Raw genomic sequence first — 25,310 nt, 5'->3', positions numbered from 1 at the left:
ACACCAAAGGCTCCTGTCCCTGCCTGTTGATCTTCCTGCCCCGGGAGCACCACACCCACTCTGCATCCTCCAGAGGACTGCAAAGACAGAGGGGAGGAGGCCAGGGCAGGGTTCTGGCAGGATGACCCCCACCCCAGGGTCCAGGGACAGGGCTCCGAGGCTCCCAGGCCACCCCCAGGGAGCACGGCCTTGAGCCTCCCTTCACTGGCGGGGCACTGCCTGGTGGTCCCCAGCCTTCCCCACTGGAGACCTGGCTTGGCAGGTACACCTGCTGCTCAGCCTCTCCATCCCTCCCTATCACCCCCATCTGTGGTTTCCACTTCCGTCCCCCCCGGAAGAGACCCTCTCGGCAGGGCCGGAGATGGGCAGATAGGATTGGAGCCCATGTGGCCCCTCGTGGACCCCTGTGGCTGTGGGGGCCGCGTCCTGGCTTCTCGCAGATGGGCTAGGGTCTCCACAGCAGGAGGAGCAGGGGAGACCCAATAAGGAAGGGACAAGTTCAAAGCCGCCTCAATGGAAAGTTCATCTCCCGCCACATCCTTCAGCTGTTTACCAGTTTGACGGGGTTCAGGCATCCGGAGATGAAAAGAGGCTCACCCCTATCGTCGAGGAAGGACCGAAATAGCAACAGAGGAAGACAACGGGCAGGGGGCAACGAGGCAGAGGGAAAGAGGAAGACGGGGCGGGGAACGGCGGGACGGGAGCAGACTGCAGGAGAGGCAGCAAAGCCAGGCAACACCGCTTACCCTGCCCCGAAGCCACCATGGGGCTCCGTCCGCCCGCCCACCACCACCCAGGGCCACAGGGGCATCTTAATCTCCACGGACTTCCATGAAAGAGATGTGAAGTCCCAAGAAATCATGGAACTAGTTCAAGGCCACCAGGCTAGGATGTTGGAGGAAAAGAAAAAAAAATGGAAAGCTACAAGGATCCGGAGCAAGAGGGTTGGACTGGGGGCTGAGGGAGGGCATTGATCCCCCATCCCAAAGACCCCAGCCTCTTCCTGGCCCCCTTTCCCCAGGCCCGCCTCCCTCCAGCCCCTGCCTGGGCCACCCACAGTGCAAGGGCAGGCAAGGAGTGGTCCCCCGGGACCATGAGATTCATTTTCCTTCTGGGTGAGCAGCTCACAGACCAGACGCCTCCCCCTCGCTACCTGGGGGTACCCTGCCTTCTCTGCCACCCCTGATGCCAGGCTAGGCCCACCCATGCCTCCCCTCCACTCTCCTGCACAGCAGAGAGAGAAAAATGACCCAGTCCACACACTCACAGTCACGTTCCTCCTCTGGCCTTCAGGCCACCCGGCACTTCTCCCTGGAGATGGCAGCGTCCCTCTCAGCCTCCCCGGCATGGGCCCGGCTCTGCCCCCCAGTCCAGCACCGAGGCAGAGGGAGGCTGCTCTGGTCTGAGACTCTCATGTAAGAGGGCTCTGTCACCCCCAACATGTCTGCATGGCTGAGACCCGGCACTGCTCTGGGTCACGTGACTGCCCGCCACCCTCTTCTCCCCCAAACCCGTGGTCCTTCTGTGGCCGGTGCCGCAGTTTTGAAAGTCCACTCCCTACTCTTGCCCTCATTCCTCCTACCTTCTTGGTAACCTGAGAGGCAGGCAGGTGCAGGAGAGGCTGAGTCCCAGTTAGAGGCAAACAGCAGCCCCAACAGAGGGGTCTGTCTCTGGGAAGGACCCCCAGCTCAGCCCACCCTCACCCTCAGACAGGAAGGAACCAACGCTCTGGGGTCTAGGGTCAGATGAAGCCACCCAGATGGCCTTCTGTCCCCAGGCCTTCTACCCCGAGGGTAGCTGATGCAGGGCCATTAGTGGCCAGCCAGGTCACCTGCTAATGTCGAGCACCCTTCCTCTCACCGGTTCTGGGGAGCCCTGAGGAGAACGGGGGTGATGACAGCAGCACTAACTCTGGCCACTGCCCCCTGAAGTCCCTGGGATCCCCGTCCCCTGTTCTGGCTCCAGCAGCCTCACCTCGTGGGCTGCCCATGCTCGAGTCTTGCTCCAGCTGAGCCAGGCTTCCTGCTCCGTTCCTGGACTCGATGCCCCTCCCCCCTTTTTTGCTGACCCACACTGGGATCTGCATGCACCATGCACCCACCTAGAAGCCTGCCTTCGACCCTACCCCTCACTAGCAGCCAGGACGGGACGCAGCACTAGACGCCCTGGCCCCAGAGGGTGAGCACCCTGCTCCACGTCTGGGACGACCTGTGTGTCACCCCTTTATCCTCAGTCCTCAGCCCAGTGTCCCCAGTGTCCCCAACCACACCAGTGGGGTGGAGACCCAGGGGTAGAGTGAAGCGGATTTAAAGCAACATTCCTCACACTGTCAAACTGCACATTTATTGGGAAAGGAACCTTCGGACATTTACGCACTCTCTTGCAGGGACTTTTCAAAAATGCCAGCGTCACAAAGCACAGAGACTCAGGACCCGCTCCGCAGGAAAGCAGCCCAAGACAGGAGCGTGAGGCACGCCTGGGCTGTCTTTAGCGCTGACGGACGTCACGGGGGACAGGTGGAGAAGTGGGACTGAGGTATGAGGAGTTGGCAGTGTTCCACGCGTGCTGACTCCCTCACGTGGAAAGCGTGCTTTAGTAGGGTGAGAGAATATCCTTGCTCTTCAGTGAATGAAGCCTGACATGTTTAGGGGTAGGAGGCAGCAGACTTGTAAATGGCTCTGAAAAAACTGATCTGTTTGTGGTGTGTGTGTGTGTGTGTGTGGTGTGGTATGTGTGTGATATGTGTGTGTGTGTGGTATGGTGTGTGTGTGTGGTGTGTGTGTGTGTAATGTGTGTGTGTGGTGTGTATGTGTATGTGTGTGGTGTGTGTGTGTGTATGATGTGTGGTGTGATGCATGTGCTGCGTGTGGTGTGTGTGGTGTGTGTGTGTATGTGGAGTGGTGTGTGTGTGATGTGTGTGTGTGATGTGTGTGTGGTGTGTGTGATATGTGTGTGTGATGCGTGTGCTGTGTGTGTGCTGAGTGTGGTGTGTGTGTGGTGTGGTGTGTGTGTGCTGTGTATGTGTGTGATGTGTATGTGGTGTGGTGTGTGTGTGGTGTGTGTGTGTGATGTGTGTGTGGTGTGGTGTGTGTGTGGTGTGTGTGATGTGGTGTGTGTGGTGTGTGTGTGGTGTGTTTGTGTGGTGTGTGTGGTGTGGTGTGTGTGTGTGATGTGTGTGGTGTGGTTTGTATGTGTGTGGTGTGGTGTGTATGTGTGTGGTGTGTGTGTGGTGTGTGTGTGGTGTGGTGTGTGTGATGTGTGTGTGCATGTGTGGTGTGTATGTGTGTGATGTGTGTGTGGTGTGTGTGTGGTGTGGTGTGTGTGTGATGTGTGTGTGTGGTGTGTATGTGTGTGATGTGTGTGTGGTGTATGTGTGTGTGGTGTGGTGTGTGTATGTGATGTGTGTGTGTGGTGTGTATGTGTGTGATGTGTGTGCATGTGATGTGTGTGTGGTGTGTATATGTGTGATGTGTGTGTGGTGTGTGTGGAGTGTATGTGGTATGTGTGTGTGATGTGTGTGGTGTGTGTGATGTGTGTGTGATGCGTGTGCTGTGTGTGTGCTGTGTGTGGTGTGGCGTGTATGTATGATGTGTGTGTGTGTGGTGTGTGTGGTATGGTGTGTGTATGGTGTATGTGTGTGCAATGTGTGTGTGGTGTGTGTGGTGTGGTGTGTGTGTGTGATGTGTGTGGTGTGGTGTGTGTGTGTGTGGTGTGTGTGTGGTGTGTATGTGTGTGGTGTGTGTGGTGTGGTGTGTGTGTGGTGTGTATGTGTGTGATGTGTGTGTATGTGATGTGTGTGTGGTGTGTGGTGTATGTGTGTGATGTTTATGTGGTATGTGTGTGGTGTGTATATGTGTGTGGTGTGGTGTGTGTGGTGTATGTGTGTGTGGTGTGGTGTGTGTGATGTGTGTGTATATGATGTGTGTGTGGTGTGTGTGTGTGGTGTATGTGTGTGATGTGTATGTGGTATGTGTGGTGTGTATGTGTGTGCATGTGTGGTGTGTGTGGTGTGTGCGTGTGTGGTGTGGTGTGTGTGTGGTGTGTGTGTGGTGTGTGTGGTGTATGTGTGTGATGTGTGTGTGTGGTGTGTGTGTGTGGTGTGTGGTATGTGTGTGGTGTGTGTGGTTTGTGTGTGTGGTGTGTTGTGTGTGTGTGATGTGTATGTGGTATGTGTGTGGTGTGTGTGTTTGTGGTGTGTGTGTGTGTGGTGTGTGTGGTGTGTATGTGTGTGATATATGTGGGGTATGGTGTGTGGTGTGTGGTGTGGTGTGTGTGTGGTGTGTGTGTGGTGTGTGTGGTGTATGTGTGTGATGTGTGTGTGTGGTGTGTGTGTGTGGTGTGTGGTATGTGTGTGGTGTGTGTGTGATGTGTGTGTGGTTTGTGTGTGTGGTGTGTTGTGTGTGTGTGATGTGTATGTGGTATGTGTGTGGTGTGTGTGTTTGTGGTGTGTGTGTGTGTGGTGTGTGTGGTGTGTATGTGTGTGATATATGTGGGGTATGGTGTGTGGTGTGTGGCGTGGTGTGTGTGTGATGTGTGTGTGGTTTGTGTGTGTGGTGTGTTGTATGTGTGGTGTGTGTGTGGTGTGTGTGGTGTGTGTGGTGTGGTGTGTGTGATGTGTGTGTGGTTTGTGTGTGTGGTGTGTATGTGTGGTGTGTATGTGTGTGATGTGTGTGTGGTGTGTGTGTGGTGTGTGTGTGTGATATATGTGGAGTGTGGGGTGTGTTTGTGGTGTGTGTGGTGTGTGTGTGTGGTGTGTGTGTGGTGTGTGTGTGTGTAGGCAGGTGGGGTGGTAGATGGGTAGCAGTTTGGGGGAAAGAAAATTATCACATGGGAAACCTCGGTGAGGAGCATCCAGGAATTCTTTGTATTATCTTTGCAACTTTCTCTATGTCTGAAATTGTATTAAAATTTAAAACAAATTCAAAGGAAACTTTGTGTTGCTGTTATAAGTGAAAAGTCTGGCTCCCTTGCTATAAATGAGGGTAATTCTAGAACAAAGCCATGCTATCCATCTCATGTGCTGCCTCAGCACATGGGTGTCCTTGGTCATGTGCAGAGATGGGCAAGAGTGAGAGAGACACTAGGGTCCTTGCGCCCACCAGGGACCACCTTGCAGTCATGAGAAGGCTTGGTGGAGGTGCAGAGGGAGGCACCTTCTCGCGACGTGATTGGTGGTATTTGGAGTCCTGTGGCTCTGAATCCTGCAGCATTCATGGCGTGAAAGTTGAGGGAATGCCCTTAGGAGCCTGGCACCCACACAACAGGGCCCTGCTCTCAGGACGCTCACTTCCGTGCAGTCCAGGGCCGTACTGGGATGGAGGAGGGGCCAGGGCAGAGCTGGCTTCTCTGGGTCCAACGTTCCTGGGGTCCCCCGAGTCCGAGGTGGTGGCCCTGAGGCTAGCACATGCCGCAGGTGCAGACGCAGAGCCGGGGCAGGTCAAGGCTGCGGCAGAAAGGAGAACTCCATCAGTGGTGAGCGAGAGTGGGGCAGGACTGCGCACCGCGACTCCTGTCCCTTCAGGGTCTGTGCCCTTCCTCGTGCCCCTGCCCACTCTGCTCCCTCTGACTGGCAGTGAGCTCTTCTCCCCATCTTTCTGAGGACACATTTCATTTCTAAAAAGGCCTCTTTAACAGGAACATCACGTCGCTAGGCCAGAGTCCCCTGCCACCCCACGGTTGGCGCCGTTAGTGAGCCAATGTTGATCCTTTATTAACTAAACTCCAGATGTTATTCTGATTTCTTTAGTTTTACCTAATCTCCCACATTAATCCTCCTGCCTCCCCAGACTCCTCTTGGCTGTGCTAGATTCTCACTCTTTATTTTTGGCAACAATGATAGCTTTTTAAAACTTTTTTCTTTTTATTTGAAAGGCAGAGAGACACAGAGAGATCTTCCATCTGCAGATGCACTCCCCAAATGCCTGCAACAGCCAGGTCTGGACCAAGCTTCAGCCAGGGAGCTTGGAACTCCATGCTGGTCTCCCACACAGGTGACAGGGGCCCTGGTACCTGAGCCATCATCTGCTGCCTCCCAGGGTGGGCATTAGCGGGGCCTCGAGAGGAGACGGAACTCAAAACAGGTGCTCCAACAGGGGGTGGGGCCATCCCCAGCAGCTACTTCTCCACTGCATCCACACTCACCCGACGATGGTTTTGAGAAGCATTTGGGCAGGTGTTTCGTCAAATGGCCCTCACCTGCGGTTTGCCAGCTGTTTGTCTCATGCTCACACGGGGGCTAAAGGTGTAGAGGAGGATGGCCAGAGAGGTGAAGTGCCATTGTCTCAGATCATCCAGATCACGTACTTGTTGTTACCACGACCCATGGCGCCAGTGTCGCCCCTGAGTGGCTCCTGGTTTTCCCCTCTTTCGCATGCTGTGTGGCCAGAAGGGAGTCACTAGGTACAGCCCCAATTTCAGGAGCAGGGAATTCCGCCCCATCGCAAATCACCTGGAAGTTTTCTTCGTGGGAGGTTTGCTCATCATCATTTACTGATATCAGCACGAGCTCATGGGCTGTCTGCTTCGGGTTCTGGCCCAATACTACCCTCTGCCGTTGCTCCAGCTGTTCCAGCTGCTCCAGCTTCGGCCGTCAGGAGCTCCTTCCATGGACCTCCATGACAGTTCCACATACCCCTACCAAGGCAGGCTCATCTGAGCCCTTCCTGACCCTTCTCGCACTGCAAGGTGCTCCAAGCATCACAAAGGAAGGAGATTCTGACGTGCGCCATAATGTGGATGAGCCTGGAAGACGTCAGGCTTTTATCACAGCGACAAAGTGCAGGGGGCTGGTGTTGTGGGGCAGCTAGTTAAGCCCATGTGTGGGAGTGCTGGTTCAAATCCTGGCCGCTCCACTTCTGATCCAGCTCCTTGGTAATGCACCTGGGAAAACAGCACATGATGGCCCAAATACGTGGGCCCCTGCCACCCATGTGGGAGACCCAGATGGAGTTCCTGGCTCCTGACTTCAGCCTGGCCCAGCCCCAGACATTGTGGGCATTTGTGGACTAAACCAGTGAATAGAAGATAACTTTCTCTCCCTCTCCCTCTCCCTCTCCCTCTCCCTCTCCCTCTCCCTCTCCCTCTCCCTCTCCCTCTCCCTCTCCCTCTCCCTCTCCCTCTCCCTCTCCCTCTTTCCCTCTCTCTCCCTCTGCCACTCTGCCTTTTAAATAAATAAATAACATTTCTTAAAAAAGTTGAAAAAGGGGCTAGTGTTGTGGCATAGAAGGTTAAGTTGCTACTTGGGACACCGGCATCCCATATGGGCACCAGTCTGTGTCCTGGTTGCTCCACTTCTGATCCAGCTCCCTGCTAATGGCCTGGGAAAAGCAGTACAAGACAGCCCAAGTGTTTGGGCCCCTGCTACCCATGTGGGAGACCCAGATGAAGCTCTTGGCCCCTGGTTTTGGTCTGACCCAGCCCCGGCCATTGTGGCCACCTGGGGAGTGAACCAGTGGATGAAAACTCTCTCTGTCTCTCCTTCTCTCTGTAGAAGTCTGACTTTCAAATACACAAATAAATATATTTTTTAAAAAGCTGAAAAAAAGATGCTATGGACTCCTCTGGTCTATTCCCAGCTCTGATCTTAAAATCAGTCATTTCTCAGGGGAGTCCTGGCTTTTCATAATATTTGAAAACAAGATCCAGGTGCTACGTGACCTTGCCCTTACTGGGGTGTGGTTGTTTCCGAGCCGTCTCAGTTGACGTGGCCAGGAGCTGTAAGTGTGCACAGTAACCTGTGTACATGGGCAAATCCATAAACACTTCTCCATCTGGTGCATGAATGCCTCCCGCTCCACATGGGTCCTAACAGCCTTCTCTCGCCCACCAATAGCCCCCCACTCCAACTGTGAGAAACCTGTCTCCCACCAGCCCCCAACCATGTACTGAAGTTTCCAGCCTAGACGCCGTTTCTCTGTCTCATAGTTTTCCTGTCTTCTCCATCAAGGTTCTAAGTTCCTCAAAGCCAAGGTCTGAGCTTGTTTTTCTCTTTTGGTCTCCGCCCTCTCCCCCACCGACATCTAGAAGAATGTTTTGTAACATGAGTCACGTTTGCATTCTATTTTTCCATGACTTTTTTAAAAAAGATTTATCTTATTTATTTGAAAGTCAAAGTTATAGAGAGAGAGAGAGAGGAAGAGAGAGAGAGCTTCTGTCTGTTGGTTCACTCTCCCAAAAGGCTGTATCGGCCAGGGCAGGGCCAGGCCCAAGCCAGGATCCAGGAACTTCATTCTGTCTTTCAAACCCCTTGTGATTTGCTTCTCACACCGTCAGCCCTGAATGCCCTTCTGCAGTACATGTCAGGCACATCCACTGGTGGAGAAACGAAACGCGGAGCTGCTGCTGCAAGGCCCCTCCTTCCTAGCTGCGTTTGCTTGTGCATCGTTCCGAGACCTCGCGAGGCAGAGATGAATGGGAATGGAAACCCCAAAGGGCCAGCTCCAGTGAGAACAAGGACTCACGAAGCTAACTCCATTAGGGCCCAGCGCAATCTCTCCGGCCTGCTCTCCGGAGAGCTCTCAGGAAAATCTCTGAGCCTGGCTCTGAGCTCCACCTTGCTACCCTCTGTACAGGGCCGGGAAGCCCCACTTGGCTTCCACTGGCTCGCGCACCCTGCCAGGAGTGGATTGCACAGCCCAGCGCAGGCAGGTCTCTGGTTAATTGCCTCTCTCTCTCTCTTTGAGAAGCAGGCTTGCTGGCGCCTTTGATGAGTGTTTCTATAAATAGGTTATGCTGTAACCTGAACATCTGTGTCCCACAAAGGCTTTAAAAGTTGTAAATCGTTGCCACTGTCGTCATCCGGCACTCTGCTCCGATTTCTTTCATTATGCTTTTAAAAAGCCGATGCTAACAATTTTCTGGCTTATTTTTTACAAAGAAATTACTCACTGATTTATTTGAAAGGCACAGTGACAGAGACAGAAGAATCTTGCATCTGCTGGTTCATCCCCTAAATGGCTGCAACAGCCAGGACTGGGTCACGCTGAAGCCAGGAGCCAGGAACTCCATCCTGGTCTCCCACGTGGGTGGCAGAGGTCCAAGCACTTGGGTCATCATCTGCTGCCTCCCAGGCACATCAGCAGGGAGCTGGATGGGAAGCAGAGTAGCCAGACTCAAGGAGCACTCAGACAGGGGATGTGGGTGCTACATCACCCCCAGCCCCGATTACAACAATGGCAGGACTCAGCTTCACTCCTGCCGCTCCACCCTCACCGCAGGACAGTTCCAGGTTTTCTGGAGGCTTCAGATACGACTGTGGGAAGCTTTCCAGTGCCCAGCTGTGGGAGCCCAGGCCCTGCCGCAGGAGAGTGGAAGACCCCCTGCTCCCAGCACAGAGTCCTGCCAGAGACACGTGTGCCCCTTCTCAACACCAAAGCTCAACAATTAGGCCAAATGCAAAGATGAAAGGCAATTAGCAAGCCGGCTTTTCAAGCGTGGTGAGAATCCCAATGTTACCCAAAGGCAGAGGGCTAGTTGGCTCCCATGAGTCCCTTCACTTGTTTCTGTTTCGGTTCCAATTATGCACATTCCTCGTGCTCCTACTGGGCGGCGCCTCCACTTTTCCTACTGTGCACTTGCTCAGCGCCGGGAGCTTTGCAGGCACCATGACCATGGCTTTAACTCCAGCCACCCTCCGTGCCGGCTACTAGTGTTATACTCATAGACATACACATGATTCAAACGCCTGCCGTCCCAGGTCTGCCCTGCACCACGTCGCACTGGTCTCCGGGATCTGGCCAGTGCCACGGTGTGAACTGGAGGGAGGAGACAATGGACTCCGCTCCTACATCAACAAAAGGACATCTGAATTTCCTCTACGAGGAAAACGCCCACACGAAGCCCTGAGAGAAGCCTCACAGGACGAGCGACAAGTTTATCGGCGCCATCTCAGCAGCCACCCCCTCCCCAGGGTCTCCTTCCGTGGGGTGTGGGGCACCTCCGGTCTGAGCAGCTTCCTCGGGTGGGTGGAGGGGCTGCAGGATGGGCCTCTGGCAGCACCGTCAAGGACAAATGAGGGCACTGGCTGGCATGGGAGCCAGGGAAGCCTCGTCCCGCCTTCCGGAAGGAACTGAGCGCACCAGCTAACCGCTCCACCTGCTCGTCTCTTACCAGAAATCACTCCCCAGTTGTCAAACGAGGAAAGGGGTGACACCTGTGAGGACTCCCGTGGGGACAGGCGCTCGGCCTCAGGACTGCCAGACAAGTCCACGGCCATACCCTGACTTTGCAGACATCGAGGCTCAGGGGCCATCAGCGACAAGTTCATGGGCCACACAGTCAGTGCCAGGGCTGACACACAACTGCCACCTCCCAGGTCCAAAGTTCACGCTTTTCCCTCTCCGACTGGCAGCCAGGGCACCAAAGATGATAAGTTGTTTTTTTTTTTTTTTTTTTTTTTTGTTTTTTTTTTTTTTTTTTTTTTTGACGAATCACCATTATTTGATCCAGAGAGTTCACATAGAATTGCAGATTCTTAATTTTTTTTTTTAATTAGAAACTTTGGGGGCAGGCATTTGGTCCAGTGGTTAAGAGGCCACGTAGGATGCCTGTTAGTATTGGAGTGTCTGGGTTCAGGTCCTGGATCCACTTCTAATTCCAGCTTCCTGCTAACCCCTGGGAGGCAGCAGGTGATGGTTCAAATATTTGGATCCCCATCACCCATGTGGGAGATCTGGGTTGAGTTCTGGGCTCCTGGACACCGCCTGGCCCAGCTGTGACTGTTGCAGGCATTTGAGGAATAAGCTAGCACATCTTGGAAGATCTCTATTTCCGTCCCTCTGTCAAATAAACAAAAAAAAGCTTCAAAACAGGAAAATTGGAGCCCTTGGCAACCCCAGATCTGGAGCCTCAGCAGTCGGCTACAATGGGCTGAGATGGGCTTGGGATCCTGTCGGCACTGGGCTTACCACACCGTCCCCTGCTCACAGCCTCTCCCGTCACAAAACCCAGCTCAGGCACACTGGGCTCACGGAGAAGCCGAGCAGGGCAGCACCCGCCCGGAATAAGCAGGAGGAGGGCACAGGAGACCACGAACACCCAGCCTCCTCCCCCACAGCACAGCCCAGCGGAGTGGGTGGCAGGTTGCGGGGGCTCCTCCCAGAGGGCCCAGGGCAGCAGGGACGCAGGGTGTGGCCTGTCGCTGGTCTGCCTGGCACTCACGTGACACCTCCCACCGCACCTTGCAAGCCCTGCCTGAGAAGCGAGCATTTCCCAGGCTAAGACCAGGGGCGTGAACGCCGCCCCCGTCCTGCGGGGCTGAGCAGGCACCAGCGGTGCGACGCATGCGCACGGAGAGCAGGGCGGTTTTCCGGTGATCTCCATGCCTGGCCTTCTCCAAGGCTACTACAGAGCCTGGGAATGTTGTGTGCTTGGAATGGTTAGCCTCTAGGGTTGGCCTCTAGGGCCCACTGATGGATGCCTGTTTTAGGACAGATTAACTCCTCCGACGTTCATCTGCTCACTGCAGACTGTGAAACTGACGGCTGCTGCAGAGCCCATCACCAAATTTGCCACCGCCAACCCATGCGAGTGTCTGAGATTCTGCTCCTCGCACCTCGCTCCTTTGCGTGGGGTCACTTGTAAAGCGGGTGTACCTGGGAGGTAGCGGCCAGGAACACCTGAATATGAATTGCTTCCTAGACCACTCAACATTTGGAGAGAGCTCAGAGGTCACTTCGTCCAAACGGCATTGTTATTTTTTAGATTTCTCCACGGTCAAGCGCAGAGGCGGAGCCTCTCAGGGTTTCCTGGGCTTGGCCAAACTGTGACTATTATAGGATCTCCTGGCCTTTGGATTGCTGTCCGAGCTCTCGGCTATGCCGCTGTCCCACAAAACACAGCCCCTGGCTATATCCAAAAGGTGAGTGTCACTGTGTCCTAGCCAAACTTCATCTCTGGAGGCGGAAACTTGAACTTCACATAATTTGTGTGTGTCATGAAATATTCTTCTTTTTCCCTATCCCCCCTCCCCAGCCATTTATACATGTAAAAACCACTGATCGTTCCAGCAATGCAAAACCAAGCACTGGGTCCCTTTGGGCTGCTGTGGTGGTCATGGTTTGCTTATTCTGGGTCTAGAGGAATAGTTTTAAGAAAGCTGGTTTAGGGGCCAGCGTTGTGGCATAGTGGGGCTAAGCCTCAACCTGCAGCGCTGGCATCCCATATGGGCACCAATCTGTATCCCGGCTGCTCCTCTTCCAATCCAACTCTCTGGGGAAGCAGTAGAAGGTGGCCCAAGAGCATGGGCCCCTGCACCCGCTTGGGAGACCCGGAAGAAGCTCCTGGCTCCTGGCTTTGGATTGGCCCAACTCTGGCCATTTGTGGCCATTTAGGGAGTTAATGAGCAGATGGAAGATCTGTGTGTGTGTGTGTGTGTGTGTAACTCTACCTCTGAAATAAATAAATAAATCTAAAAAAAAAAAAAAAAAAGCTGCCTTAGAGGCCCTCACACGTTTTGAAGTTGTTTTCTGAAATATTTCATCAAAGGTTTGATGAGGCAGGATATGATTCATGTCATATTTTCAATGCTGACATTTGCAAAGAAAACTCACAGCATCCTTTTAAATAAAGTCGAGTGATATCGATATCACCACCACCCGTCGTCGAAACACACGAGTGAGCCGTTCTTCACAGCAGGTGCCCTCCCACTATCCCGTGGTCTCCTTGACCTCCTGGTCCACTCTTTCCACACAATTTTATGCTAATGCGTTCTCATGCCTTTACGTCTTTGGCTTATAGAAATCATCTTAAGAGTCTCTGAAGCCGGCGCCGTGACTCAATAGGCTAATCCTCTGCCTTGCGGTGCCAGCACAACGGGTTCTAGTCCCGGTCGGGGTGCCGGATTCTGTCCCGGTTGCCCCTCTTCCAGGCCAGCTCTCTGCTGTGGCCCGGGAGTGCAGTGGAGGATGGCCCTAGTCCTTGGGCCCTGCACCCCATGGGAGACCAGAAGCACCTGGCTCCTGCCATCAGATCAGCGCGTTATGCCGGCCGCAGTGCGCCAGCCGTGGCGGCCATTGGAGGGTGAACCAACGGCAAAAGGAAGACCTTTCTCTCTGTCTCTCTCTCACTGTCCACTCTGCCTGTCAAAAAAAAAAAAAAAGTCTCTGAAACAAAGCTGTACACAAATCAAAAATCCCAACACTTCATCATTCCCTGTGATCATCAGGCTCTGATAAAATATTGCCCAGAGATTATACTGTTGTTACAATCATGATTAGTACACAAAGTGAAATAACATGGACACTATGAATTTTGAATCAATTTATAATATCCCTATACATGATTTTCAGCCACAAAAACTTGTGTACTGTAAGTGTATCTAACAAGATGTTTACACTGTCCCCCCATTCATGGCGGAATCCATAGGTGGATATTTATGTATTTCTAGAATGAGGCAGGAATTAGCATCACGTTTTCCATTTTTATAGCTGTGAGCACTGAGGACATGGAACTAGAAATTCTATGGTGATGTCACTCAATTTTTTTCAGCCTTGTCCAAGTTAGATGCCAAAAAAAAATCACGATGTATACTAGAATAGATGATTTTTTAATTTTTGAAATGTCATGTTGAAAATAAAAATTGGAAGCCATCTGCCTTGCCAGAGGCCCTGGGCCCCTCCCTGTCTGAAGACCGCCAGCAAAGGTGAAGAGAGTCGAACACTCTGCATTGAGAACTGCAAAACTCTTAGCAAGAAAACAGCGGCCAGCCTCCTGCAGGGAGACACCACCGAGCCCCAGTCAAGCTTCTAGCCGCCTCGTGCTGTCCCTGGGATCACCCAGGCCCCCTGAGGTCCTGTCTGGAAAAGCTCAGGGCTGCCTGGTCTGAAGACAGGCCCCCAACCTTCTTTTTCGTGGAGCAATTATTCTACTAAAATTTTTTAAATTGTAATTTTAGTTGTACGTGTTTATGGGGAACGTGTGATAATTCGGTACGTGCACACAGTGTGTGAGGACCACATCTGGTGAGTTAGTGTTTCCATCTCCTTCAACATTTTTTATAAAATTTTATTTATTTATTCGAAAGGCAGAGAGACAGAGATCTCTCCTCTGCTGGTTCACTCCCTCAGTGTGCTCTACAGGAGCTGAATCCCTCCCATGTGGTGGCAGGGACCCAACTGACCGGGCCACCACCTGCTGCCTGTGCACATTAGGAGGAAGCTGGCATCAGAGGCAGAGCTGGGACTTGAACCCAGGTCCTCGAATAGGAGATACCAGAGTTCCAAGTGGCGTCTAAACTGCTGCGCCCAGCACCCACCCCTTTTTTCTTTCTCTTTTGCTTATCTGAAAGGCAGAGAGAGCGAGGAGAGATAACATTTTGATTGACACTTAACAGCTATACGTATTTGCAGGGTACAGCAGTGTGTGCAGCCCAATGGGAGCTGATCAGCTCAGAGTACTGAGCGCGTCTCTCACTGTGTTCACCTTGAAACCCTTGCGTTGTTGATCCTCCGGGACGCTCGCGTAGCTCTGTGCACCAAGCTGTCTTCTCTGGGAGCCCAGAGCCCCTCTGGAATGTCACCATCTGGGAGGTCAGGGCCTGGGTCTCAGCCCCCACGGGAGGCAGGAGCCTCCCAGGGACGAGTGTGAGGCAGCCACCACTGGGCCTGCAGCCCCTCCCCGCTCCCCCACCCTCCCTCTAAAACTCCTCATCCCCTCTGTGAAAACTGAAAACCTCGCGCTGGCCTCTCCTCCCTGCGAAGTCTGCCCCTGTCCCTGGCAGAACCACTGAGGATGAGGCCCCGGGGAGCCAAGCGGGGCAGTCACAGCACAGATCACAGAGGCTCAGGGAGGCCCCCAGCTGCCTGCCCAGCAGCCGCCATTGCTGCTCCTCCCCGCCCTGTCCCCTCCCCCTCCCTCTCCTCCTCTCCCCCTCCCCTTCCTCAGCCAGTCCTCTCTACGGGGGATCCATTTGCTGGGTTCAGGTATGCCCAGGTTGGCGGTGGAGGACGAGGAGCCAGGGCTGGAAGAAACCTTCCAGACCCCTGATGCCCTGCAAAGGTGGAAGGGGCGGGGGCCCACAGAGCTGGACAGAGGCCCTTGTTCTCACTTCTCATGAGCCTGCGTGGCCTGACGGGTGACTGATGTGGCGAAAGAAACGTCTGATTGACAGAGGGTCAATCCCAAGTCCCTTGTACTGCACACATCACTTTTCACCTCTGCAGGTCCTAAAAGCCAGTGGCAGGAGGCCCAAGAGTCCATGCTGGGTGTGGGACACCAACATCAAGCTGCGCTGAAGCCGACCAAAGTGCAGAGGGAGAGTTCCGTCTGGAAAGTGGCAGTGTCCCTGCCCGTCCCATCCCTTTGGCAGGGTACAAAGGTGGCCTCATGGTGGACACAGTCCTGAGGCTGGGAGCCCTCCGCAGGGTGCGGCAGAGCTTCACAGGGATCCCACCCTGCTGCAGCAGGGGCATGGACTCCTTGACCCCCATCCAGCCCCGGGAGCAGCCTGTGCATAATTCTATGTGAGAGGTCAGGTCCCACCGGCCCCGGAGGGAGGGTGCTGGCAGCACAAGGCATATGCTCCTAGAGCTTCATCACCGGAAAGGCAGGTGGGCAGGAAACCTGCAGGCCACCGCCTCTGAGCCACGCTGGGAGTGGCAGCTGCCAGGACCCAGGACGGGGTGGGGGTGAGTGCTGCTCGCTGTGGGGGGCTCTGTGCAGCGGGAGGGGAGCAGGCTCACTGCCTGGAGAGGAGCCCCAGCTAGGACTGAGCGAAAAACACACTTGAAGACAGCTTCTATAGTAAAACCCCATTTACGTAAAGTAGTCTGCCCCCAGCGTCTTACACACACACACACACACACACACACATAGCTGAAGGTACCGGAGAAGTGAGGAGGTAACCACAGGACCAGCTCCCAGGGCACAGCACCCTCTGCCTCTTAATTCCTAGTTAGGAGTTGACGCCAAATGGAGCAACGCTCTTAAAAAAAATCCACTTCCCTGAGATATAATTTATAGACAATAAAATGCATTCATTTCAAGTGGACAAATAAATGTACCTGTGCAACCACCACAGTCAAGTTCTGGAACACCTCCTTCACCCCACAGTTCTTCACGCCCCCAACCCTACAACTGGCCATCAGCTTTTCCCCTGTAGCTTAGTTTTGTTGTGTTCAGGATTTGCTAAATCTGTAATAACATACACACACACACACATACACAAACAGTCACTTCTCTGGTACCTTCAGTTACGTGTGTGTGTGTGTGTGTGTGTGTGTATGAGGATTCTTCCCAAAAGTTCATGGAAAAATAGGATTAAAAGATAAATTTAGAGGCCAGCATTGTGGCAAAGTGGGTTATGCCGCCACCTGCAGTGCTGGCATCCCATACTGGAGTGCTGGCTCAAGTCCCCGTTACATCCCATGTGGGAAACCCAGATGGAGTTCCTGGCTCCAGGCTTTAGCCTGGCCCAGCCCTGGCCATTGAGGCCATTTAGAGAGTGAATCAGCAGATGGAAGCTCTCTTTCTTTCTCTCTGTCATTTTGCCTTTCGAATAAATAAATCTCCAAAATAATTTTATTTTGGTGCAAAATGTGTTTGAAATCCATACAAAGTTTTTTTCATAATACACACTTTCTGTGAACTTGAAGATGTGTGTGTGTGTGTGTGTGACCTTGTCCTTTTCCCATTACTGAACATTTGGGTGGTTTCCAATTTGAGGCTGTTTTGAAAAATGCTGTCAGGATCATCCAGGTTCAAGCCACGTAGGGACTTGCTTTCATTTCTCTGAGGCAAAAATCCAGGAGTGGATTGATAGCGGTGTGGGTAGGTGTAGGTTTAATTACATAAGAAAACTGTCAAACCAGTTTCCAACGTGGTTGGACCACATTTACACAAATGGGACATTGCATTTTCAAAGATTCTGCCTAGTGTTTGTCTTTGACTTCCAGTGCAATTACGGAGTATCCAGAAGGCCTGGAAACAAAAATTAAATCGTGATTGTTAACAACTGGGCCACTTGCTTGGTATTTAAAGGCAATTCACGTGAAACAGGTTGAAGAAAATATATTGAGCCTAGTATTTAGAAGCATAACCAATAAAATGTTTTCAAATAAATGCAACCCCTGTTTAGTGGGTTTGGGGCTACCCTCAGCATGGGAAGAGCAGGGTCACCTCAATATTTTAGGCATTTATAATAATAGGGGTGCTTTGCTTTCCAGCTATAACAGCTGCATTGTTTGCAGAAGAGAGCTTAGACCAAGCAAAGGAGGAAGATACCGTTTAAAGTCCTAATCACCACAATGCTACTTTCCCCCGTGTGTGCTCATTGGTATTAACTGTACTTTTTTTTAATCTTATGTTGACTTCCTACAGTATCACCTAATAAGGGAACTTCACAAAAGTGTGTGGCAATGGAATTAAATGATAGATTTATTTTAATGCAAGAAATTTTAAATCCATGCATGTTTTTATCATAACATGTGTTCTCCACGAACTTTTTGAAGTAGCCTGCATTTGTAAAAGCAGTATTTCCTCAGAGCAAATCGTTTTTGAGTCACATGTAATAATCGTACATATTTGTGGGGTACTGGGTGATTTTTTAAGGATTTACTTATTTATTTGAAAGGCAGAATTACAGAGAGGCAAAGGCAGAGAGAGAGAGAGAGGTCTTCCATCCACTGGTTCACTCCCCAAATGGCTGCAAAGACCGAAGCTAGGCTGATCTGAAACTAGGAACAAGGAGCTTCTTCTGGGTCTCCTACGCGGGTGCAGGGCCCAAGCACTTGGGCCATCTTCCACTGCTTTCCCAGGCCACAGCAGAGAGCTGGATCAGAAGTGGAGCAGCCGGGACATGAACTGGTGCCCATATGGGATGCCGGCACTGCAGGTGGCGGCTTTACCATCTACACCACAGCACCATCCCCCCCCACGCCCCCCCCACCCCGTGATATTTTAACACAGGTACACAGCACGTGCTGATCCAGTCAGGGTGAGTAACGTGTCTGTCTTCTAATTTCATTGTTTGGAAGCTTCAAGCGCTTCCGTTATTCATAAGCTGTAGATTGGTTATGGTGGACTGCAGCCTCCCACGGAGCTGGCCGGCTGGAACTGACCCTTCTGCCTGTGTTTTGGTGCTATTGTCCAACTCCCGCCCCCACGGCAAACATTTAAAAACCAAATGTTAATCATTACAAATCGAAAACAGGAATAGGAAGCCCCTCCCCCAAGTGAGCATCCTTCCAGACAAGTTCACGTCTGTCCAGGCCTCTCTGCACATGCGCAGGGTGGACGCTGGGGGCTTAGGAGCACATTTCCTTCTTTCACCTGGTAATACGGCGTTTCACATTCTTGAAAGAACAAGGCTTCTCACGTCCACCTAATAGTCTGTTGCACAAGCGGACCTTAGTTCATTTAACTATCATCCGAGAGTAGGTGTTGAGCCTCGTGGATAAGACACCCATTTCCCACGTCGGAGTCCCTGAGTTTGATTCCGGGCTCCAGTTCCTGATCCTGGAGTCCTGCCAACGTGCACTCTGGGAGTAATAGCTCAAGTGATTGGGTTCCTGCCACCCGGGAGAGAGACTTGCCTTGCACTCCTGGCTCCAGGCGTTTGCGGAATGAACAATGCATGGACGTGAGCCCTCCTTTTCCCTTGTTTGTGTCTCAAAGAAACAAAATTAAAAAAATTTTTTTTTCAAACTGTTACTTGAATGTTGAACACTTCACCTGAGTCTCTGTGTGTGTGTGTGTGTGTGTGTGTGTGTGAATGAGAGAGGGGAGAGAGAGAGAGAGAGAGAGAGAGAGAGAGAGAATATACCATGAAAGATATCCTTGCTGATAAAGCTTACCTGCATCTCTGACCCCATGTTTAGGATAAAGTCTTAGAGCTAATAATTATTTAAAATCATTACACATCGTCTCTAAAATGTTTTAATTTATTTACCATTCAATGGGTCAAAATTCAGTTGAACTTCTCTCAATTTTTAAAGCCATTTTAGAATGACAGAATACTTCTCATGGAAGCATCAATTTGTATGGCCACGATTGTAAGAGAGTTTTTTTTTTTTTAATATGCTTGTTGACCATTTCTATCTTTTCTTTTGGAAACTGCTTCTATCTTCACCTATTTTTCTTTTGGGTTCTATAATTTTCCTATGAAAGTGTAAACATATTTGGTTTCGCTTTAAACATATTTAATTTAGTTTTGAATCCCTGGCACTTATTACAGTGCCTCAACCTTTGTAAACACTCAATAAATAGTCACTGAATGGAGAAATGCCAGTGGTGTTAATGTGTTTTCCTGAATGTTGCTAATATGTGTCCCTGGTTCTCAAGTGGCTTAAACTTTTGCTTATGGTGCTTTGTGATCTACGGAACTTAAAAATCTGTTTGTGTTTTCCTTCTTTCTGGGATTTCTTCATTATTTAGTAAATCTTTGCTTCATTTTTTTTTAAAGATTTATTTATTTATTTGAAAGGCAGAGTGACAGAGAGGCAAAGAGAGAGAGAGAGGTCTTCCATCCACTGGTTCACTCCCCAAATGGCTGCAATGGTCAGAGCAGGGCCAATCCGAAGCCAGGAGCCAGGAGGTTCTTTCTGGGTCTCCCACGTGGGTGCAGGGGCCCAAGGACTTGGGCCAACTTCTACTGTTTTCCTAGGCCATAGCAGAGAGCTGGATCAGAAGAGGAACAGCCAGGACTTGAACCAACACCCATATGGGATGCCGGCACTGCAGGCAGTGGCTTTACCAGCTATGCCACAGTGCCAGCCCCTTTCTTTCATTAAATCAGATCAACACTGGCCTGCAAGATTATCTTCTGACTCTATCGTTATAAAGCACTTAATATCTGGAAGGGCAAATGCCATTGTTGTACCTGAGCAAGTGTGAACAAAGGAGCACCACACGTTGATAAAATCTGATGGTCCTTTATTGCCGGCGGTGGAGAGTGGGCTCATGCCCTAAAGAACTGCCAACCCTGAAGCCCAAAGCAACAGGGTTTATAAAGGCAAAAACCACAAAATCAGGAGGGGAATACATGGTTGCTAGGATCGGGGGAATACATGGTTACTGGGGTCAAGCTGACCTAAAACCTATGCAAAACTAGTATCAATTATAATCTTGACAATACCAGTTACAGTCTTAAAAATCTTAATTATAATCCTGACATTAATCCAGGTATTGTTTTTTTTGTTTTTTGTTTTTTTTGGTTTTTTTTTTTTTTTGACAGGCAGAGTGGACAGTGAGAGAGAGAGAGAGAAAGAGAGAAAGGTCTTCCTCCAATGGCCGCCGCGGCTGGCTTGCTGTGGCTGGCGCACTGCGCTGATCCGAAGGCAGGAGCCAGGTGCTTCTCCTGGTCTCCCATGGGGTGCAGGGCCCAAGGACTTGGGCCATCCTCCACTGCACTCCCTGGCCACAGCAGAGAGCTGGCCTGGAAGAGGGGCAACCGGGACAGAATCCGGCGCCCCGACCGGGACTAGAACCCAGTGTGCCGGCGCTACAAGGCAGAGGATAGCCTGTTGAGCCGCGGCGCCGGCCAGGTATTGGTTTTAATCATATGTAGGACATAGACAAATTACATTTTTATCACTAACCCAGGTGCAGCCTATCCACTTCCAAACTTGAGCTATCATGCTAGGGGGTTTCTATGCTCTGCCAAGTGTGGTGTAGTGGACTGCTATTGCCCGACTGTTTTAGATCATAGTTTCAGACCAGAGTCTCACAGTGTAGGGGGGCACCTTCCCAGAATGGAGTCTTAGGTTCTCCAAAATGGAGTCCCTACTGTCAAGGTGTTACTTCACCATTTCACCACTCCTATTGTTCAAGACTTCTTGCTGCTTTCTCCAGTAGTTGAACTTTAAAATGACTTAAACACATCATCATCACAACCCTTCCCCCAACACACACACACACACACACACACACTCACCCACGAATGGTCTGGGTTCAGGAGGAGCTGCCTCTAACCTGTACGTGTTACCATCCTTACTCTTTCCATCAAGGTGGTCAGGTGCCCTCGCTCCAAACCTCTGCTCACAGCCCCAGTTTCTCTGTTGGAGGGAGGTGGAGGGGACACGAGAGAATGTGAAGCCAGCGCTGATGCCACCCATAGCCCCCCCAGAGCTCTGTGCCAGCCTCCCGGTTTTCAGCCAGATGTGCTCAGAGATGCTTAATTGGAAATATTTGTGAAAGGCAGGCGCCAAGCGGATGAGATGGGGGTCAGAGAGGCTGGAAGGCAAACTGCCCGTCTTTCACGGCGACTGGGAACTGTGTGCCGAGGGCTGCAGCACGGCCTGACTCAGGAGTCCCACACTTCAGATCCGCGAAGGAAACAGTATGGACCCACAGATGCGTCATAAGGAAAAACTAGAACTCGATGTCTAACATCTAGAAACCCATTTAGTAAATTCTGGTGTGCACTGCAGAGAAATTTACCCCGTGTTCAGAAGGGCTGCTTTTCTGTAAATCCCGGTGAGACGTACAGCAAACAAAACTCAACGGTTGCTTGCGCGGGTGGAAGTTGGTTGGGACTTTTTGGTTTCTTTCTAGTTTTTAAAAATCGTTTTCCAAGGTCTGCATCACGAGTATACACTTCCTTGATAACTGTTTGAAGCCTGTTTTTAAGTGGACAATTAACATTGTTTTCAAACTAATTAATCAATGTGTTGTTTTTTTTTTTTTTAAGATTTTATTTTATTTGAGAGGTAGAGTCACAGAAAGTGAGAGGGAAAGACAGAGAGAAAGGTCTTCTGTTAGTTCACGCCCCAAATGGCCACAATGGCCAGAGCTGCGCCGATCAGAAGCCAGGAGCCCGGAGCTTCTTCCCAGTCTCCCACGCAGGTGCAGGACTTGGGCCATCTTCTACTGCTTTTCCAAGCCATAGCAGAGAGCTGGATTGGAAGACGAGCAGCTGGGACTAGAACCGGTGCCCAAATGGGATGGTGGCACCGCAGGTGGAAGATTAACCTACTGCGCCACCGTGCCAGCCCCAATGTGTTATATTATTTATTTATTAATTATGACAAACCCACTTTCACTGAGAGGAAAAAGGAAAAAGACTAAACACTAAACACAGCACAATACCTAAAGGAGAAAGTAAACATAATCTAAAACCCTGCCACTTCTAACATTTTGCTTTGCAACAAATAATAAGGAACTTCAAAAAGTTTATAGAAAAATTGAATTAAGGGGCCACCGCTGTGGCACAGCAGGTTAAAGACCCAGCCTGCAACCCCAGTATTTCATATCGGCACAAGTTTAAGTCCCGGCTGCTCTACTTCTGATCCAGCTCCCTGATAATGAGCCTGGGGAAGCAGTGGAAGATGCCCAAGGACTTGCACCCACGTGGGAGACACAGAAGAAGCTCCTGGCTCCTGGCTTCGATCATTCCAGCTCCAGCCGTTGAGGCCATTTGGAGAGTGAACCAGCGATTGGAAGACCTTTCTCTCTGCCTGTAACTCTACCTCTCAAATAAATAAAAAATGTTTTAAAAAATGGAATTAAAAGATAACTTTATTGTGGTGCAAAAATCTTTGAAATCTATGAATAGCTTTTTCATAATAGGCATTTTCCAAGAACTTTTTCACAACCCCTCACGTGCATGGATTTCAAAACGTTTTGTGCCAAAAGAATCTTTGGTTTTAATTTCGTGTTTTTCTGCAAACCTTTTGAGGTGCCTTTGTGTATACCCGTGTGCGGAGACACAGGCACACTGTTCTGCAAAGTGCCTCTTCCACTCATCATTGTCAGTTTCCTTTCACATCAGTACAAGGCCATCCACCCCGCTCTTTTTAATGGTCTGCATTAAAATATCTCCACCCATACATCTTGTTGTATGATGTACTGCTGCTTACTGTGCTGATGTCTGGCTGATGCACACGGAGGGAATGTGTAGGATTCCACTTAGTCGTTAAGGTGACAGCAAGTGAGCTAGACCAGGAGCCCCCCTCTATGGTAATGTCCTATCTCCTGTTAATTCACCCGCCAGGTTGGAGCCTCAGTTTCCCTCTTTGTAAGGTGAGGACCTGGGGAACATCGGGTGGTTCCTGAGATGCCTCTGGCTGTAGCATTCTCTGATTTCTTTTCTTTCTTTTCTTTTCTTTTTGGGTTTTTTTTTTTTTTTTTGGTTGCTTTTATTTACTTGAAAAGAAAAGGTGAGAGAGAGAGAGAGAGAGACCTTCCTCTGGTTCACTCCCCAAATGCTGGCAACAGCCAGGGCTGGAACTCCACATAGGTTGGCAGATTCCCAAGTGCTTGGGCCATCCCCTGCTGCCTCCCAGGGTGCACATTAGCAGGAAGCTGGAATCGGGACCAGAGCCAGGGCGCAAACCCAGGTGCTCCCGTATGGATATCTTAACTGCTGCACCAAACACTCGCCCCTCTGATTCCGACGTGGCAGCCGAGTTCTCAAGACTATAAAGTGCACAGTGTAATTTTAACAGCACAGCCCTGACTAGTGCTCCCTGTGAATGACACTGTGGAAGCCCTCAGATACCTGTGTTTATTTTCCAGTTAGGAAATACACAGGTGGCCAGAGGGTGACTTCCAACGCTGTGATCACACCAGGGTACAGGTCTGTCCTCCGCCAGGCCAGCATCGTGCACAGGCTGAGCCGCCTGCCCGTCTCCCAGGCACCGACTTCTTTTCTGGAGCTACTCTGAGTCCCGCCTGTTGTCTTGACGGGCATTGCTTTGAATCCCCCCCACCCCCGACACACACACACACACACACACACACACACACAGATGCCTTGAGCTCTGTGTGTAACTGGAATGAATCTGTCTTCCTTCCCTTCCACACTCTGATTGACAGCAGCTAGCTGCTGATTTTGTGACTGCCTGGAGTGTCTGTTCAGCCCAACAGGCACCTAGTGCTTGCTTGAGAATTACAAAAAGTGGCCTTGAGCCAGCCAGCTGAGGCTGCGCAGTGATCAGACCCAGGACCAGAGGACTGGATTTGTCACTGCAGGGTGACAGTAGCCACTGTGACCCGGACGAGCCCCCTACCGCCTGGCCAGAGGCCAGTGTGCCGCTGGCCCTGTCCTTTGTTCCCCTTGTTCCTGACGGCCCCCCTCCTTTCTGCTCCCTTCAACAGCACACATATGCTAACTGGAAAGCAGTTTTAAGCCTGGGAAGAGCTGTCTTGTCCTCAAGATTGCACACCCGTGTTTTCTTGCATCAGCTCTCATCGCAGGTGAATTGGGCATCCAGCCTCCAGCAAGCCCGGCCCACTTCTAACATCTTTAACATCGCGGTTTGTTCTGAAGCAAGTATCTCAGTGATCTGCCTGCCTCCGACACTCCCACCCCCGCAAATGCTTCTGCAGGGGGGCCTCTGCTCAGCCCAGTGCTTTCGATACTGTGTAGCAAGCCCAGGGGTGGGGAGCAGGTCCTAAGCTGGTCCTAATTCGACATCAAGGGAGCACCTGCTGTGTGCCCCTGACACTGAGCCAAGCGCATTTCATGCATCACTGCACCTGTGAGGGCTGGGCAGTAGCTGACAGCAGCCATGGAACACTCGTCAAGAACCTCAGCTTTAACCAGCGTCTGGTTCCAGAAGCCTGGCTTAGGAAGACCCAGTCCTCTGATGCTCACATAGCTCCCTGCTTTGACAGGAGTCATGTTTACCAGTTTCTAAATCTCTCTCACAAGCATTAACCTGCTTTAGTCCCTGAAGAACTCTTGTCTTTGAACTGTGCTTTTGGACAGACCTGGCAGTGAGAGGTTTTATAAGAAAAAGCCCCCATAAGACTTGCTACTTATTGCTTACAAAGATGCACACTGTCTTTTGAGACAGTGGAGAGTGCTCCGGTTTCTGAGTTTGCCTCTTTGCTTTGGCCACATGGAAGCCCAGAAGCAAACCAGCGTCCCACCACCTGTGAGATGGACAGATGCTTTGGTGGGATGAAGCATACAGGTTCTCTTCAGACCAAATTCAACTATGAGTTTTTCCCATCACCCAGATTTTTCTTTTTCTTTTTTAAAATCCTGTTCCATTTGACCCACTGTTGCCTCGTATCCATGTAGGAATCAGAGGGGAGTAGATAAATGTTAGAAGTCAGATACAGGGGCCGGCACTGTGGCACAGCAGGTAAAGCCACCACCTGCAGTGCCGGCATCCCTTATGGGTACCGGTTCAAGACCTGGCTGCTCCACTTCCGATCCAGCTCTCTGCTATGGCCTGGGAAAGCAGTAGAAGATGGCCCAAGTCCTTGGGCCCTTGTACCCATGTGGGAGACTGGGAAGAAGCTCCTGGCTCCTGGCTTCGGATCGGTGCAGCTCTGGCCATTGCAGCCAACTGGGGAGTGAACCAACGGATGGAAGATCTCTCTCTCTCTCTGCCTCTCTAACTCTACCCTTCAAATAAAATAAAATA

At 51.2% G+C, this 25,310-nt stretch overlaps 1 long non-coding RNA gene across 1 annotated transcript in view; it reads right to left on the bottom strand.

The window, feature by feature from the left end:
* Positions 1-4,841: 4,841 nt before the first annotated feature.
* Positions 4,842-25,310, bottom strand: part of LOC149128289 (uncharacterized) — a 57,460-nt gene continuing 36,991 nt past the window's right edge. The window contains exon 2 of the long non-coding RNA XR_016216696.1: positions 4,842-5,443. This is a non-coding gene — a long non-coding RNA (uncharacterized LOC149128289). The remainder of the gene's footprint in view (positions 5,444-25,310) is intronic.

The sequence above is a fragment of the Oryctolagus cuniculus genome, chromosome 1 (genome assembly GCF_051225735.1).
Source record: "Oryctolagus cuniculus isolate XC-2025 breed Fujian yellow rabbit chromosome 1, ASM5122573v1, whole genome shotgun sequence".
Lineage (NCBI taxonomy): Eukaryota > Metazoa > Chordata > Mammalia > Lagomorpha > Leporidae > Oryctolagus > Oryctolagus cuniculus.
Note: the sequence above shows the minus strand (reverse complement) of the source record. Positions and strands in the feature narration are given on the sequence as shown.